The sequence below is a fragment of the Benincasa hispida genome, chromosome 1 (genome assembly GCF_027475165.1).
Source record: "Benincasa hispida cultivar pf3 chromosome 1, pf3_genome.v1.1, whole genome shotgun sequence".
Lineage (NCBI taxonomy): Eukaryota > Viridiplantae > Streptophyta > Magnoliopsida > Cucurbitales > Cucurbitaceae > Benincasa > Benincasa hispida.
This window is the reverse complement of record NC_143478.1, coordinates 81915216-81933762: the sequence shown is the minus strand read 5'-3', so window position 1 is coordinate 81933762 and position 18547 is coordinate 81915216.

Below are 18547 nucleotides of genomic sequence, written 5' to 3'. Positions count from 1 at the left end.
ATTCATATAAAAGTCATTTCAAATTTTATCTTAGCAATCATTTAAAATGTCGAAGCTAGCATCGATTAGTTGTAATGCAACAATAAATTTAAATAATGATCAAGAGGAATGAACATGACAACAAAGTTTCAAGTGCACCTGATAGAAAATAGGTAATAATTTTGAACCTAAGAAAAATTAGGTGATCTTATGGAAGATAGCTTTAAATTATATCTATCTCAAGGGACATGAACAATATTTCATCAATAAAGGTACTACCCTATTTTGAATCTCTATGTCTTTGTTTATTTTTGTTGAACTAAAAATAAAGTATATCTATGGTGAGTTTTATTTTTAATCTCAATAAAACTTTTTTTTTAGTTTTTATTTATGGAAAAAAGTGTATTATTAATTTGAAACTCCAATTTGAATTACATGATATATAGTTCCGTCCATAGAAAAATATTAGCTAACATACTAAAATTATCTTCTAAACAAATTCAATAGTTAATACCACATTTGTTAATATGCATCAACAGATAGCACATCAATTAATATACATCAATATATCATCATTGACTAGATCACGTGCAGGAAAAAACTAATTGCTCATAGATTAGCTCATAACATACATGATAAATGAGATTTTGAATTTTGTAGAGTCGATATTTCTAAATTATAGCATACTTTTGTTTGTTTTGACCGTCACTCAACATACATGAGTGCATGCAAGCACATGCATAGACGATTGCTACTCAGTGTAGACAAATTTTTAGCTAATAGAGGTTGGGTTGGAAGATGAATGTTCTAATGGCTATGGCAACATACTTTGTTAACGCCGTGAGAAGTAATAGAAAAAGGTAATATAATGTGCTTCAATAATGTGTGCATGGGCTTGCTTTATAATTATGACTTTCCTAAGAGGATACTAAATATTGTCTTTCTTTGAGTTGTGAACATTTTGTCCTTTCCTCGAACTTTTATGACTTTTAAAGATATCATGTGGAGTAGATGTGTGAAATACTATTGTTTATTTGATTTTTTTTTTCTAAAGTATTTGATTAATTTTTAAAGATTCTTATTTATTAGTTAATACAAAACATAAAGACAAAAATACCATCAAATCTCTGACTCTAAAGTTGATAATACAAATACTATATCAGTTGAGTTATGTCCACTTTGAAGAAAATATCTTAATTGAGTATACTTATTCCTCTCACAACTACTTAATAAATTCATTATAGGACCTCTTAAAAAAAACTGAAACAAGTATATGTTTTTTTTTTCTTTTTTAAAATAATTATGTCAAAGTCTATTTCTACTTTCTAGGAAATAGTTAGTTTATGCCTACTTTATAGGAATTTGTTGTTATTCATGCTCTTTAACTGGGGAGCAAGTTTAGGAGCATTTTGTTATTTTTAGAGCTTTAAATACCGTTATGTTTTGATCATTTTGCAATGAAAAATTTATTATAATCTTTCTACCCCAATAGCTTGAGTTAATAATACAAGTGTTTAATGGAGACAACTACCAGGTTTGGGCCGTTCATATGGAGACTTATATGGAAGCTTTGGATATTTGGAAGTTGTGGAAGAGGATTATGAAATTCCTGATCTCCCAAACAATCCTACCATGGCACAAATCAAATTGCAGGAGGAGAAAAAGGAAAATAAATCCAAGGCAAAGGCCTGTTTGTTTGTTGATGTTTCATCTACTATATTCACTCGGATTATGACTCTGAAGTTAGCATATGAGATATGGATTTATCTAAAGTCAAATTATAAAGGAGATGGAAGAATCAAAGGGATGTGTGTGCTGAATTTGATTTGAGAATTCAAGTTGCAAATGATGAAGGAAACAAAATCAATCAAAGAGTATTCTAAAAGGTTGTTGGACATTGCAAACTAAATTACTTGGTTCTGCATTTAAGGACTAAGAATTGTTGAAAAGATTCTTGTAACAGTGCCCGAAAAATTTGAGGTATCCATTTCAGCCTTGGAAAATACCAAGGATGTAACTGAAATTACTCTTGCAGAGATTCTAAATGTTTTACAAACTTAGGAGCAAAGAAGAGCCATGAGGCAAGATGGTGTTTCTAAATGTTTTACAAACTTAGGAGCAAAGAAGAGCCATGAGGCAAGATGGTGTTGTTGAAGAAGCCTTGGTAGCCAAGCATCATGAGAATGCAAGGAACAACAAGAAGAAGAAATTTTTCAAGAAGAACCAAAATTTCAATAGAGGATCTTCAACCAACAACAAAGTAGGAGTCAAGAAGGGATCATACCTTCCATGTCAACATTGCAATAAAAAAGGTCATCCTCCTTTCAAATGTTGGAGAAGACCAGACGCCAAGTGCACCCAATGTAACCAAATAGGACATGAAGCTGTAATTTACAAGAGCAAGAATCAACAGTAAGGTGAAGAGGCTAAGAGTGTTGATCAGGAGGCTAGAATGTTGATCAGGAGGAGGAGGAGGATAAACTATTTGTGGCTACATGTTGATTCACTAATCAAATGAAAATTGGCTTATTAACAGTGGTTGCACTAATCGTATGACTCATGACAAGGAGTTGTTTAAATATTTGAAGCCAACAAACATTACCAAAGTAAGAATAAGCAATGGAGATTTCATCTCTTTTAAAGGAAAAGGTCGTGTGGCAATTGTAAGTTGTACCGGTATAAAACATATATAGGATGTTCTCTTTATTCCCGATATTAACCTGGGTCAACTTATTGAAGATAAATATTGTTTAATTAAAGATGCAACTAATCAAGATATTTTCAAAGTAAAAATGAAAGGAAAGAGTTTTTCACTTAATCCTTTAGAAGAGGAACAATCAGCCTTTCTTTTCAAAAGTCACATAGATTTGGCACAAGAGAGTAGGACACTATCATCAGTAGGATACTATCATCATCAAGGTTTGCTGTAACTAAAAGAAAGGAGTCAGCACTTGATGTGCCCAAACTCAGTGATACAATCTCAAGCTGCGAAGCATGTCAGTTTGGATAGCACAATAGAAAACTATTCTCAAAGTCAACCTGGAAAGCCACTCGCAAATTGCAGCTCATCCACACAGATGTTGTAGGCCTTCAAAGAATACCTTCTTTAAAAGGTAGTCTCTATTATATTGCCTTTATTAATGACTTCGCTAGAATGTGCTGGATTTTTTTTTCTTGAAGTTTAAGTAAGAAATAGCCCAAGTGTTTTGGAAGTTCAAGACAAAAGTTAAGAATGAAAGCGGCTATAAAATTCATATTGTTGGGCCTGACAATAGAAAGAAGTACAGTCAATAGAATTTGTCAAGTTTTGTGAAAATTCAATCATAGAGCATCAACTTACAAACCCTTACACATCTCAACAAAATGGGGTTAATGAAAGAATAGATACATCATGGAGATGTCAAGATGCATGTTGCATGAAAAAAATTTGCAAAGAAGTTTTGGGTAGAAGGAGCAAATATAACTATGTTTCTTTACAATAGGCTTCCCACAAAGGCAATAAAGGAACAAATGCCATTTGAGGCTTGGTATGGTTACAAACCTTCGTTGAAATTTCTTAAAGTATATGATTGCTTGTATTTCACTCGTGTTTCATAGAGTAAACGTGACAAGCTTGATAGAAGAGCTTCATCAGGTATTTTCATAGGCTATAATACTGTCAGTAAGACCTATAAAATTTTCCAACCACAAACTGGAAATATTGTAGTTAGTATGCATATTCACTTTATAGAGAATGAAAAGTGGAACTAGGATGAAGCAAAGAAGCATTAGGTTATGGCAAAGCAACTCAAGTTTTCTGGCTCAAGCATCGAAGAAGAAGATGATTGGCAAAATGAAGCAGTGGATGATGTTCCTGTGAGAGGAACAAGGTTACTTTCAGATGTTTATGAAAGATGCAATGTTGTTGTATGTGAACCTATTGACTATGCAGGAGAAAAAAAGGATCAAAGATGAATGACTACAATGGAGGAGGAGCTGTCAATGATAGAGAAGAACAAGACTTGGATTCTTGTGGACAGGCCTCAAACAAGGAAGGTAATTGGGGTTAAGTGGGTGTTTAAAACCAAACTTAACGCTAATGGCTCAATTAACAAACATAAAGTCAGGCTGGTGGTTAAAGGGCATGCTCAAGTCTTTGGTATTGATTACTCTGACACTTTTGCTCCTGTTGCCAAATTAGACATAATCAGGTTACTACTTGCAATAGTAGCATAAAAAGGCTGGAAAGTGTTCCAGTTGGATGTAAAATTAGTTTTTCTAATTGGTGTCTTATAGGAAGAAATTTATGTTGAGCAACCCTAAGGATTTGTGAAGTGAATCAAAAAGAGAAGTTGTGCAAAGAAGATGGTTCTGACAAAGTTGATGAAGGATATTTTAGGAGTTTGATTTGTTGTTTGATGTCTCTCACGGCAACAAGGCCAGATATTTTGAATGTTGTAAATATTTTGTCTCGATTCATGCATTGTGCAAGTGAATTACATCTTAAGGCTGTCAAAAGAGTGATAATATATTTAAAAGGCACAATTGATTTCGATATTAAGTTCACAAGGAGCAAGGAGTTCAAGCTGGTTGATTTTTCTAATAGCGATTGAGGAGGTTCCATTGATGATATGAGGAGCATTTCAGGCTATTGTTTTACTCTTGGCTCCAGTGTTGCAGAGTTTATGACTAAGAAAATTTTATTTGATCTTGACTAGGAGCATAAGGAAAGCACAGAGATTCTTGTTGACAATCAAGCTGCTATTGCTATTTCTTGTAATCTTATGTTTCACGGGAAGACTAAACAAAGTTATTTTTCTCGAGGGAAGTACAGAAAAATGGAGATGTGATTCTTGTCTACTGCAAAATAGAAAATCAACTTGCAAACATTTTAACAAAACCATTACTTACTTGCAAGTTCGAGTTTTTGGGGTCATGTAACACCCCATACATTTTTTTTAGTAATAATGTAATTTCAATAACTTTATTATTTGGAATTTTAGTAATTGTTATTAGTTGGAGGGCATTTTTGAAATTTTGGACTTCAAGTGTAAGTGCGGGAATTTAATTGTTAGCGTGAAATTATTCAATTTGAAATTCAAATTGAAAATTAATGACAGGAATTAATTTTCTTTTGAAACGGAAATGAATTTAATAGTATAAAACGGAAAAGAATTAAATGTAATTATATTTACTTCCTTTTTTGTTTTATTATTATTATTGTTGTTGTTGTTGTTTTATAAAAAGTCAAACCCCACCCCTCTTTTCTTCCTCACGTTCGTGAGCCCGTCCGACGCCACCTAAAGCCGTCGCGTCAATTTCTTCTTTATGACCTTCGTCCACCACTGCTCAAGCGTCGTTCGTTTTTGTCGTCACTGGATCTATCAATTTGGTTTGTGAAGGTATTGAGATGTTGTTCAGTGAAGTTAGAGTTTGTTTTAGCGAGTTTTGGAGGTTGATTCAAGAATTTCATTCAAGATGAAGAAGAGTTTGGTTTGCTAATTATTTGGACTTAAAATTGGAGGTTTGGAAGGTGAATTCGAATTGGACCACACCTTAGGCTTGATTAAGGATTCAAGAATTTCACAAAGATTGATTCAATTGTTTTTTGGTTCGACCTAATATCAAGGTAAGTAATCTTACTACTGGAATTGCCCATGGGCCAAACATTAGATGTATGCTAGCATGTTAAATGAAGGTTATGGCAGAATGACAGCATGAAAGATTGATAGTATAACATGATTAAAGTATGTTCTGTTACGAGATCCAAATTATTTATTTATGCACATAGGCACTTGAATGCTAGCATGAGATGGTATGTGATTCCATATAGTTGTATTTAATATGTTGATGTTGAGGATTGTAAGACTGGTTATAAGGATAATTTTGACTGTTCTGAGATTTAATAGACCGTTTAGATAAGATATATGAACATGTGATAATATGACTGAAGCATGTTAATGTATGAGCATGATTTAGAATTTTATGAAATATATTAAAAAGACGATTGGGCATGACCCTAAATTATGAGTTAAGCGGCACTATTACGAAAATGTCTTAAAGTTAGGTGAAATTTGGAGCATTTTGTTGATGTGCTTATTGATGTGATTTATTATGAAAGTGTGTAAGTTATTTGATGTATTATGAAATTTCAAATATTTGATTGTTACATGTGTTAGTGCATGAAAGTGATGTACTAGAGTGGATCCATTAATACTAGATTAATTACGTATGTTGAGGTTAACTAGCCTAACCTTGATCAAGAGATTTTTTAGAAGATTCATGATTAGGTGAATGTTATATGTAATATGAAGTTAGATGCAATCTCTTATCCTTTCTAAACTATGTGACTGCATGAAAATGATGCACGTCCAAAGGCGCTAGTACATGAAAGAGATGTATTAGGGCTGGTGTGTATGAAAGTGATACATACCTAGAGGGTACTGGGGTGTATGAAAGAGGTACACACTCAGTGAGTTATGTGTATACGAAAGAGGTGTATGCCTAACCATGTGTACGAAAGAGGTATGCATCCCTACATTTATAGAGAGGATCTGGGGTGTACGAAAGAGGTACATACTCAGTGGGATATGTGTATACGAAAGAGGTGTATACATAACTAGATGTACGAAAGAGGTACATACTCCGTAGGTTAGGTGTATACGAAAGAGGTGTATACTTAACCAGGTGTACGAAAGAGGTACACATTCAGTAGGTTATGTGTATACGAAAGAGGTGTATATATAACTAGATGTATGAAAGAGGTATATACTCAGTAGGTTAGGTATATACTTAACCATGTGTACGAAAGAGGTACACATTAAGTGGGTTATGTGTATACGAAAGAGGTGTATGCATAACCATGTATATGAAAGAGATTGTGTTTCCTTCGGGATTCACTAGAGGTTGTGGGTCCTACGGGACTTACTAGAAATAGTGGGCATACTTAACTATAGTAGAATAAAACTCAGTTTTTCATGTATGTATGTGTCCCATGAGGACTAGAGCAATTTATATGTTTCATCAGAGGTGGGTATCTAGAGGACATAGATGCCCAACTTGACCTTAAAACTGTTTGAAAATTTCATTCAAAGAAAGGGTGTGACACCACATTGTTCAAACCCCGAAATCAGCCCTTAAGGGAGCAATTTATCTACTTACCTCGACATTAGGGAACGAGCGAATTCCATCTTGTGTAGCTGTGTTCCAGATCCTCAATTAGATGAATCCCCAAAATGGTAGGCTTATTGAATAAACAATTTGGCCACTCTCACCCATACAAATCAAAGGATTGCCTTCATAGGCAGGAGTTCACAACTCACTCAGGACTGAGGTCATGTGGTCATCCTGGTGAAATGTAAGTCTCTATTATTAATGGTGATATATAATGATATTATTCATTTCGTAGTTCGGTCTTATACAAACCCCTTTATGTATTTTCTCCATCTGTATATGATTCGATCCTCTCAGGATCCTATAGTTGTATTTTACAGAATTAGGTAGGGAGAAAAGGCGACGTAGAAGGGAGGATAGAGAGTGAAGAGCTAGAGAAGAATATATTAATGCTGAAGGCACATATGAGGAAGAGCATTTTGAAGAAGAAGAGGAAGAGAACATCATAGTGGTTGCAAAATAGCGTACATTGAGGGACCTTATGGCCCTAAACTTGATCCAACAGCCTCCATGCATTATTTATTCTGAGACCACGCTTTCTCTTGAGCTTAAAACTGGTCTTATTCACTTATTGTCTTCATTTTCTAGATGTACAGAGGAGGAACCACACAAACACCTAAAGGACTGAAGGAACCGTGTGGTCCACTGTAGAAGCACGGATCGTTCCCAATTCCCAATTTTCATATAATATAAATTCAGAGAAAAATTAAACCATAAACCCTTTAAGAGAAATCTGCTTGGTTCCCTAGCAATGACACCAATTTTATCGGTGAAATTTGTCGCCTAATTCTAGACCTAATAATTTTACAGTTTCTACCAAATTTTTGTAATAGTGGTAACATGAGTTGAACATAGGGAACCAAAGAATTTCTCAGTCAAACAGTTTACAGCCTGAGGTAATCGGGAAGGAATTCGAAGTTTGCTAGTTGTAGATGAAATAAATTGCAAGAAAAGTAAATAAAGATTGAATTCGAATAATTAAAATATCTAGTCTACTAAAGATCGACAGCTGTACTCTTCGCACTACAATATATTTCTGTGCCCGTTGAATATAATCAGTCAATAGTGCAACTACCCTTCACAAATTGCTTGTAACTATAGTTAGGTCAAAATTACCATTTTGCCCCTGTAGTTACATCTGATGAACAATAAGTCATAGTCTAACTTTGACCAAAACCCCTCTCGGATCAAGAGTGTTGGGAATGATGTCCTAAATCTCTTTGTAATCTCGTAGTTTGTAAACTTTGTATAAATATATTGTTGTTAATAAAATAAGTGTCATTTTATAAGCATATACTCAATCCAATAAACTAAGATCTGAGGTTATTTCATGTAATTTAAACAAGTATGTAGAGATATATAAGTGGATCTTGTTTAAATAATAACCTAAACTGTCTATAGTAGATGGATAAGGCTAGGTACCTTATCTTGGTGACACTACGGATACGACCCACTTTGTAGGTGTTACAAGTGTTGTAAAGTGCTGCAAATGATCTGATCCTGATCATTCATGTGGAGACATATGAGTGGAGTTATCCTATACAAAGAGTTTGTATTAGACCCAACCTTGAAATGATTAGTCTCTTTATATAACGCCGTTAATAATAGTGACTTACATTTCACTAGGATGACCATAGGTGACATGACCTGAATCCTGGTTGAGTTGTGAACTCTCGCTTATGAAGGTGGTCCTTTGATTTGTATGGGTGAGAGTGATCAGATTGTCAACTCAACAAGCCTACCATTTTGGGGATTCGTCTGACTGGAGAGTTGGGAACTCAGCTACACAAGACGGAATTCACTCCTTCCTCGATGTAGGGGTAAGTAGATAAATTGCTCTCTTAAGGGTCGATTCCGTGTCTTGAACATAATGGCCACACCCTCTCCTTGCCCGAGAGCGACTTGGTCATAGTTGGACTATGACTTATTTTTCATTAAAGGGACCAATGGTACTTAAGGAGTTAGATGTAACTACAGGGGCAAAACAAATTTTGGCCAAACTGTACTTACGAGCAATTTGTGAAGGGTCATCGCATTGTTGATTGATTATATCCAAAGGACACAGAAATTTATCTGTAGTGTGAATAGTGTAGCTATCGGTCTTTAGTGTAGTGACCGCGGTTAACGGATGTTAGGTAACTTAATTAAAAAGTTTAATTAATTATCCGAGTACCATTGGAGCTTCAATCTACAGGTTCATAAGGTCTCCTCTGTAGCTCAACAAGGATTTAATCGAGGATTAATTTGAAGTGTTCAAATTAATTGAGGGAATTAATTATATATGATATAATTGATTAAATTGATTATATATGTGATATAATTAATATAATATATTTGATATATTATAATTTAAGATAATATGAGAAGAATTTGAATATGACTCAAATACCTGTTATATGAATGAGATTCATGTAATTAAATATAAATATGATTTATATTGAGAGGAATTAAATATTTGGATAGAATCAACAAAATAATGATCTAGAAATGTCCCAATTAAGTAGGGAAGAAGAAATTTAGAGAGGATGTCAGAAAGTAGGGAGAATTCCACTCAAAACCATGTGTGCCAAAAGTAGACGACTAGGTCAAATAATTCTTGTCGCAATGTTGCTACGCTTGGATCAAACGTTGCCACGCTAGCCTCAACTCATTTGATCAACAAGCGCGCATGTTTTTTCTGTCAAAATACGTAACGTAGCTATGCTTGATATGTAGCGTTGCGACATTGTGAGAATAGGTGCTCCTATGTCTTCAGCGTAAGACACATCGTAATGTGAGCTTCATTACGTTACGGGTGATGACCACTCTTATTGTCAAAATCTCCCTAGAATCCCAAGGTTCTATCAACCACTCACCTCCTATCCTACTCCTCCACCCTTACCTACATGGAGCCGTGATCTGATAGAGAATCTCTCTTTTTATATAGATAGAAAATCTCTTATCTTATATAGATAGAAATGGATCTTATCCTTTGTATTCTGTTTTGGCCGAGCAGCGGAGTAAGGCTGCGGGAAGAGAAAAGAACAGTTACAGAATAAAAAGACTATCTAATCAGATTGACCTCACCTGATGGCTTGGAAAAGACTGGTATTCTAACTTAAGCCCTGGATTCATTCATATAATGGGACTATAGGGGTGCATTCAATCCTCAAAAAAGAGGATTTGATTGAGTATCGAGGAGTCAAAGACCCTTTCAGCGTAATGCTCTCACAACACCATGCTACTGCCTTCCAATGTAGTTGTGCGCTTGGATGGAGGGTTGCAATGCTCTCTTAGGGGTATTTTGGTAATTTGAATAATTTTCCTTGATTGATGCTACAAAACTTCAATTTTGTTCGTTTTGTCTTGTTTTAGTTCCAAATGTCTGTTGTACCTCTTAGTTGCTCAATATCTATAAAATAGCAAAATAAACACATAAAATTCTATGGATGAGCCCAAGTTAAACTAAGGACGATAGCACTTTTATGGTGCTATTAGAATCCCACTCCATGCATTGTTGAACTAAAAATGACATTTCAAAGGTTGATGCTTGACGTTGATCAGTGAACTAAAATATAAATAAACAACATATAAAAAAAATGTATTAAAGAAAAGTGGCCTTTCAACTCCAACTAGTTAAGTTGAATAGATGTATGGATTTAAATCTAAATGTAACTATTCATTATAATTTTTTTAAAAAAAATATTGTGACATCACACATAATACTTTGTTTTTTGTTTTAAAAAGAAAAACTCATTACAAGATAATTTAATCGAAATATAGTATGTACTTTCAATCAAGAAGTCAGAGTTTAAATTTTTTCCCACCACCGTGGTTGAATTAAAAAAAATTATACGAGCACATAAAAGAATAGATAAATTCTTGAAAAATTAAATGAAAAATATATTTTAGAGAGCTTCCCTAGTTGATATATAATTTAGTCATATGTTTTAATACTTATTCTAACCTCTATACTTTTATGTATTCAAATTTAGGAATCATGATCAAAGTAAATATAGGTCAACTGACATATAAATGAACGTGTTAGTGTAAGAAATATATGGTTTGAATCCTCTATCTTAATTGTTCTCATGTTTTCATAGAAAAGGTGAATCAATAACTAAATAGTCATTTAAATGTATGAATCATAATAGAATGAATAAGTTGTCGAGTAAATTATTATTATTATTATTATTATTATTGTCGTCCTTAATGAATTGAAATGAGAAAGGGGAGGTCAGAATGGTCAATGTGAGAAAAGGGTAGGCTTTTTGGTCTCAAAGTGGCGGCGACAGGCGTTGGCAAATTCCACCGACCAAACCGCCCATTGTATGCCTGCAAACGTGACGACTCTGTCGTTTTCCCCCCCTGATATTGACGTCTGCTATTTCCCTTTTGGCTACCTTCTCATTTTTCATATTCCCACCCCTCTACTTTCTTTATATCCCCCCCCCCGCCTCCCCATTCATCAATATCAATTGATGTCTCATTTGTATCTATTAATATTATTAATTTATACTTTAAAATTTTATAAGTGAATCAATTTATCTGATTTGTTGTCAAATCGAACATAGTTAGATTGACATTCGAGTGTACTAGAAAGTACGAAGTTCGTAGTTCGAATTCTCCTACCTTTGATTGTACTAAAAAGAATTACTTAATTTGTTAATAACTTATAACTATATAAGCTCAAAATCACTTAAATAGAACAGTTGTTTAAAAAAATTGTGCAAAAATAGCAACAATGATTGTTGGGAGGACTTTCTTGATAGTAAGAAAAATAGAGAGACAGACAAATAAAAAATTGCTCAAATGTTTGTCATGCACTTTCCATTAATCTCAAAACCATTGAAAATTATTCTTTTAATTTTCATAGACAAAGACTGAATATATTTTCACAATTTATCCAAAGAATGCAAATAGAGACTAATTTTTCTAGTGAAAAAATTTAACAATAAACTAATTGCATGGACCAACTTTATTTTAATCTAAAAAAATGAAAGTGGTGCCGAGCAGGACTGTTATAAATGATTTGCTCTTTTGGATGGTTATAAATGGAAAGTTAATTCTTTTTTTAGAATAAATTTGCGTATTTTGAGGTATATTTTGTAAGTTACTTTGGCTCAATTTCCTCCCCTAAAATTCTCGTCAAATATTTTTTTTCTTAATTTTTTTTTTAAAATTTTTAAAAGAATTTCAAAGTGACCTATTAATCAAAGAAAAACACAAAATGCACTTGTGGTTATTCAAAATGACCAAGGTTGGATCTATAAAATTTCAAAATATATATTTTAGAACTTGGTAACTATTTCTATTTTGTTTTTCGGTTTTTGAAAATCAAGCCTAATTTATCCTAACTTCTTACCATAATTTGCATTTTTCTTAAGTATAAGAGTTGAATTATTAGCTAAATTTAAAAAATTAAATTAAATTTTTAAAAACTATTTTTTTAGTTTTCAAGATTTGGCTTGATTTTTAAACATATTAGTAAAAAGTAGATAATAAAACAATAAATTTAAAGTTAAAATAAGTGCTTATAAGCTTAATTTTTAAAAACTAAAAACCAAAACTAAAAACTAAATAGTTATCAAATCGGACTTAACTTTTGAAGTTTAAAAAATAATTCTACATAGTTCCTAAATTCCTAGACCGCTAGTGATTAACTTTAAAATAATGTGACTGTTAAATATAATGATGAGTTGACTAACTAATTTAGTAGAATTACACATATATTTATATGTGTGGTCTCCCTCTCCTTTCACTCTTCTCCATTTTCTTCTTCAATCCTCTCAAGGCTTAAGAGCTAAAGGGTGTTGGAACCATCATCTTCCCAAATAAGCCAAACGACAAGGCCAGTTAGAAAGGAGGAACTAATAGACGAGAGGTAGATGATTTGAGACAAATTGAGATTTTGAAGGTAGTTAAAAATTAAGAAATTAAAGTGTTCGATTTGAAACTTCAGTAATCATAAATCAAGTTCAAACACTGGAGTAAAAAAAACCTAAACAAACGTTAACAATAAATGTAGAAAATAGGAGGTTAGTGAATTGGGTATTAGAGCTATAGATACACCCAAGTAATATATATATATATAAATTCCTTTTCCCATAGTAATTTATATGCATTTAGGTCAATTATTAATTAGTTTATTGATTAGCAGAAGTGATACGTTACGTTGTGCGATCTATGATGTTGCTTTTCCCTTTTAAGTAGCTTAAGACTTTAATTGAGGTGACTCGAAAGGACGTTTTCCTTGAAACTTTTGTTCCTTGAGTTGTTGATGTTCTTTTCAAGGGTGGAAGTGGTTCGGTTCGGTTCGGTTTGGTGGTCAAACCGAACCGAATCAAATTTTTTAAAATGTGAAACCGAACCGCATAGGTTCGGTTTCAAATTCGGTTTTGACATTTTTAAAAAATCTATGTTATATTCTTTTTTAATTAAAAAATGGTTCGGTTCGGTTCGGTTCGGTTCGGTTCGGTTTTACTCTTTTTCTAAATATATAAATAAATATATATATATATATATTAGTTAAGAATGGTTCGGTTCAATTTTCGAAAGTGAAACCGAACCGAACCGAATAAATTCGGTTTCAAAATTTTTTCAAACCGGATCAAATTGCATTTTTCAATTTCACTGAGTTTTCGATTTAGTTCGATTTGATTTTTAGAAACGATTCGATCTTTGTGGTTTAAATGACCACCCCTAGTTCTTTTCTTCGTTGTGTTCAATTGGTTTTTGTCCTTAGATGGATGTGAAGTTAATTTCTTCTCATTCCAATTGAATACTTTTGAAATATATATGTTAGTGGATAGCCATAATCTATACGATTAAATACAATTTTGAATAAATCAACCTCGATGCATAAAATAAAAATAAAAATCCAATTAAAAAAGCAAATGTCAATATCCAAACAGCCCATAAGCCATAAGGAAACTTTTATAACGTAACGTCTTCTCAAACCTAAACATCTCTTTCTACAATTAACAACTTTATTTTTCTTTCAAAAATTAAGAGAAGAAAAAGGAAATAAATATTAAGAGAAGGAAAGGGGTGGGGACTAAGCGCCTTAGCTGTATGAATTAAACCACCATTGTGGAATGGGAAGAAAACTAAATACAATTTATTTTCTTAGCACGCTTTTAAGATTAAAAAAATAAATATTTAAATATTTAAAATTACATTTGATTCCAGATTAAAAATCACTTTTGGTCCATCAACTTTCATTAAAGTAATAATTTAATCTTTGTATTTTTAAATTTATAACAATTTAATTCTTAAACTTTAATAAGTATCAATTTGTTGGAGTTGATACCAACAAGAGCGTAGCTCAACTGACACAATGTTCATACTATTAACCTCGTGGTATATAATTAATATAATGTATTTGATACATTATAATATAAAATTTATTTTGAGAGAAAATAAATATTTGAATATGATTCAAATATTAATTATGTGAATTAGATTTATATAATTAAATTTAATATAAATTTGATTTATATTACGAAAATTTTCAACTATAAGTTATATTATATTATGATATAATATAAACCATAGATTACGAATGTTATATTAGTTATAACATTTATATAATGTATATTATATGAATAAGTTGGTTATCATATAATTACATTATGTTATTATTAAATTAAAAATGTTTTAATTTAATTTTAATATAAACCATAGATTACAAATCTTATATTAGATAAGTTAAATAATGATTTATAATCTTTATTTATTTATTTTTTGAAGTGTATGTAACAAGGTTGAACCAAGAGAAAGAGCCCATTACCATTGAATTAATCTCATAAATTATTCATTTAAAAACAATTAAACAATTAAAAGTAATGTAGAAAACTAGTTTGACATAATAACTTCTGAAAAACAGTTTTTAGTAGCACAAAATTAGATCTTCTTTTAAGGTACAATTTGATATAAACGTGTCCTATTTTAATTAATATAAATATGAAACAAATAAAGAAAGTAAAAACAAAATATATCATTCGGAATTATAAAAATAAAAACACTTTGGTAAAAGATCTCTTTTTAGAAACAAAATTTAATACTACACGTACATTTCGTTTTTTTAAAAAAAAAAAAAAAAAAATTAAGGGAAAACAAAGCACTTTAAAAAAAATAAAAAAAAAACACTTTTTGTCCCAAAAGTTTTATAAAAATAACAATTAGGTCCATTTTTGTTATTTTATATTGTACCCTTTGTATTTTATAAAAATATTAAGTATCTGATTAATTGACTTATTTATGGAAGAATCTCATTAAACCTTAACACTTATCTTTTACTATAAGATCAAATCGTTACAAATTTTAAGTACAAAGACTAAATTATTACCTACTTAGTTTATGGACTAAATTTTTACAAAATTAAAAGTATAAGAACTAAATTATTACAAGTCAACATTTAAAGATTAAATTGTTAGTTCTATGAAAGTTTAAGGACTCAAAATGCTTTTTAATCTAAAATTTAATATCAAACATACATATATATATATATATATATATATATAGGAGATTGGTAATATAAATTGACATCACTTGAATTATAATCATTGACTATCTATTTACTTATTTATTTTTTTTGAGAAAGCGGTTTTAAATATCGTTGTCGATGGAAATATCAAGGTCTTAATTTTACGAAAATTTCAATGAAAATATCGATACAATATCGATTTCGATGTATGTTTCTGAAAAAATTATAAAAACAAAAGATTTTTTTAAAAATGAAATTAGTAAATAAACCATTTATTATATTCGAATAAGTAAACATGTGTATTATTTATATTATAGTTTTATTAATGACATTTTGATGCTTATTTTTTTGTGTTTCATGGATTTTCTACGATATAATCAAAATATTGATTCACACTTATATCGATATCAAACCCATAGAAACGTAGAAATATCAATAAAAATATAGATATATCGAAGAAAATTTAATACTCTAAACATAACAAAACAAATGTAGTTTCTTTTAAGGAAAAAAACAAAAACAAAACAAATATATTTTTAATTAGTTAAAAAGAAAAGGATGATGTAATTTTTTGACGGCCAATTTCGCCTATGACATTTATAATTTTTTTTTCCATTTTTAAGAAAGAAAATATACAAGTAAAGAAAAGAAAATTCCAAGGTCCAAGGAATTTGATTGGTTGGCAAAGAATGTCTTGGGAAGTTTGACTTCAAGGTGAGAATTGGGAATTAAGGAAGTTGGAAGGGGTAGTTATGGAAAATTTAGTCAATTTAAGACGCTACCTTTTTAACTTCCTCCTCATAAACTCATAATCTCGGTGTCTTTCCAAAAAATTTTACGTAAAAAACAAGAAAAGAAAAGATTAAAAAGGAGAATTATTTCAAATGATAAAGCTGTTGAAAATATTTACAAAATATAGTAAAATTTTAGAACTATCAATGATAGACGTTGATAGACACTGATAGACTTCTATCAGTATCTATCAATGTCATTGATAGTCTATCCGTGTCTATCAGCATTTATCACTGTTAGTTCTAAAATTTTGTTATATTTTGATTCATTTTTTTATATTTAAAAACAGCTCTAAAAAAGATTTGACAGTCAGTTTTCACCGAAGCAAGCAAGAATGGAGGAAAACAAAAATCATAGGTTCCACTAGTAAAAAAATGATTTTTAGTTTTTGTTGTTAAAAATTAAGCTTATAATTTAAACACTACTTTTATTCTAATTTCTTATTTTATTATCTATTTTTTATCAATGGTTCAAAAATTCAAATTAAATTTTGAAAACTAAAAAAAAAAAGTAGTTTGAAATTTGGTTAAGAATTCAACTATTATATTTAAGAAATATGTAAATCATAATAAGTACTAAAAATTAGAGACGAAATAGACATAATTTTAAAAATAAAAAACAAAAAACGAAATGATTATCAAACGGGACCTTAATTATTACTACTCTATCCTCCTTTTTTTTTTAATAACAAGATGTGGAATGGGAAAATCGAACACTTTGAAATTGATAATATATATTTTGTCAGTTGAGTTAAATTCATTTTGACATTTTTATCCACCAAATTTAGAATTTATGTTTTTTTTAGTGCTGTTTCAACGGGCCATGCATGGATCAAGTTGTATACTTTTAATTTTATATTTTTGTTTTTAAAAAAATCATTAATCTCATTAAATTGAACTTTAAAATTGAATGAGTAGTCAAAATAAAATATTTAAATATTTAAATTTGCTCTCTCTTTATATATATAAAATAAATTTGTAGCTGGATTGGGACATATACGAAAAAAAAGGTTCTTCTATTGAAGAAGTGTGCACCTTATTGAAGTAAATACAAATGGTATGGTTCAAAATTTTCAATGAAAAAATTTAGTAAATTTCGACATTTTGTATATCAGAAGAAGGTAAGATCCATCAAGTTCAAGATTGATCTTTAATAATAATGATTTAGATCGCATCAATATCAATTTTTTTTTCATCTCCCTTTAGTTAAAAGAAGATGGTTTTCCACCGATATTGATCCATTTTTATATGTAATTGTTAGTTGTGGATAAATTTCAAATTTAATTTTAAGGAGGCAATAATTACGACAATTGTTCATAAATTTAAAATTTGGTAGGATAAAATTGAAAGGTTAAACTTAAAATTAGCCCACTAGTTAATTTATAAAATTAATTTGATCAAGAATTTCTATTCATAATTATTGTTTATGTTTTAGTTAATATGAGAACAATATATGTCGCTGTTATTAATATAGTTGTCAGATTTTTTTCCCCTTTAAAAGGATTATGTCTCAAATCTTAATCCAAATAATTCATATAAGATTTTATGAACAAAAGTTTATTCTTGGATACTATGAAATATCAACTCACTCATCATATTAATATCTACCGTGGGAGCCACAAAATATGGTCTATTGAAGTTGCCTATTTTTTTTTTTAACTCTAAGAGATTAATTAATGTAAGAAACAAATATATTAAAATTTTAATATAGTAAAATGTAAAGCATAGTTCTTAAGTAGAAACACAAGAATGAACCACCAGCATTAAGCGAAGTTTGGATTCACTAGGGAGGAAAATAATTTTCAAAATAGTCATTATAATAATTCTTTTTAAATAAAGAGTTTAAAATATATTTTAAAAAAGTTTTTAAAGTTTTTGAGTGGTTAGAAACAATTCAAATTTTTTAAAATGATTTATTTTTAAAATTAAATATGTAAAAGTTAAATCAAATACACTATTCATCTGTTTTGACGTCTAAAATCCGTGGAAATATATTGTTTTATTCATCACGTTAATAAAAACAAACATGACTTAATTGATATAAAATTTGTGATTTCAACTCCAAAATTAGAAATTCAAATTTTCCACCCACATGTTATAAAAATAAAGGTAAATTCATTAACATCAAATACTAACTAATTAATAATTAAACAAAAAA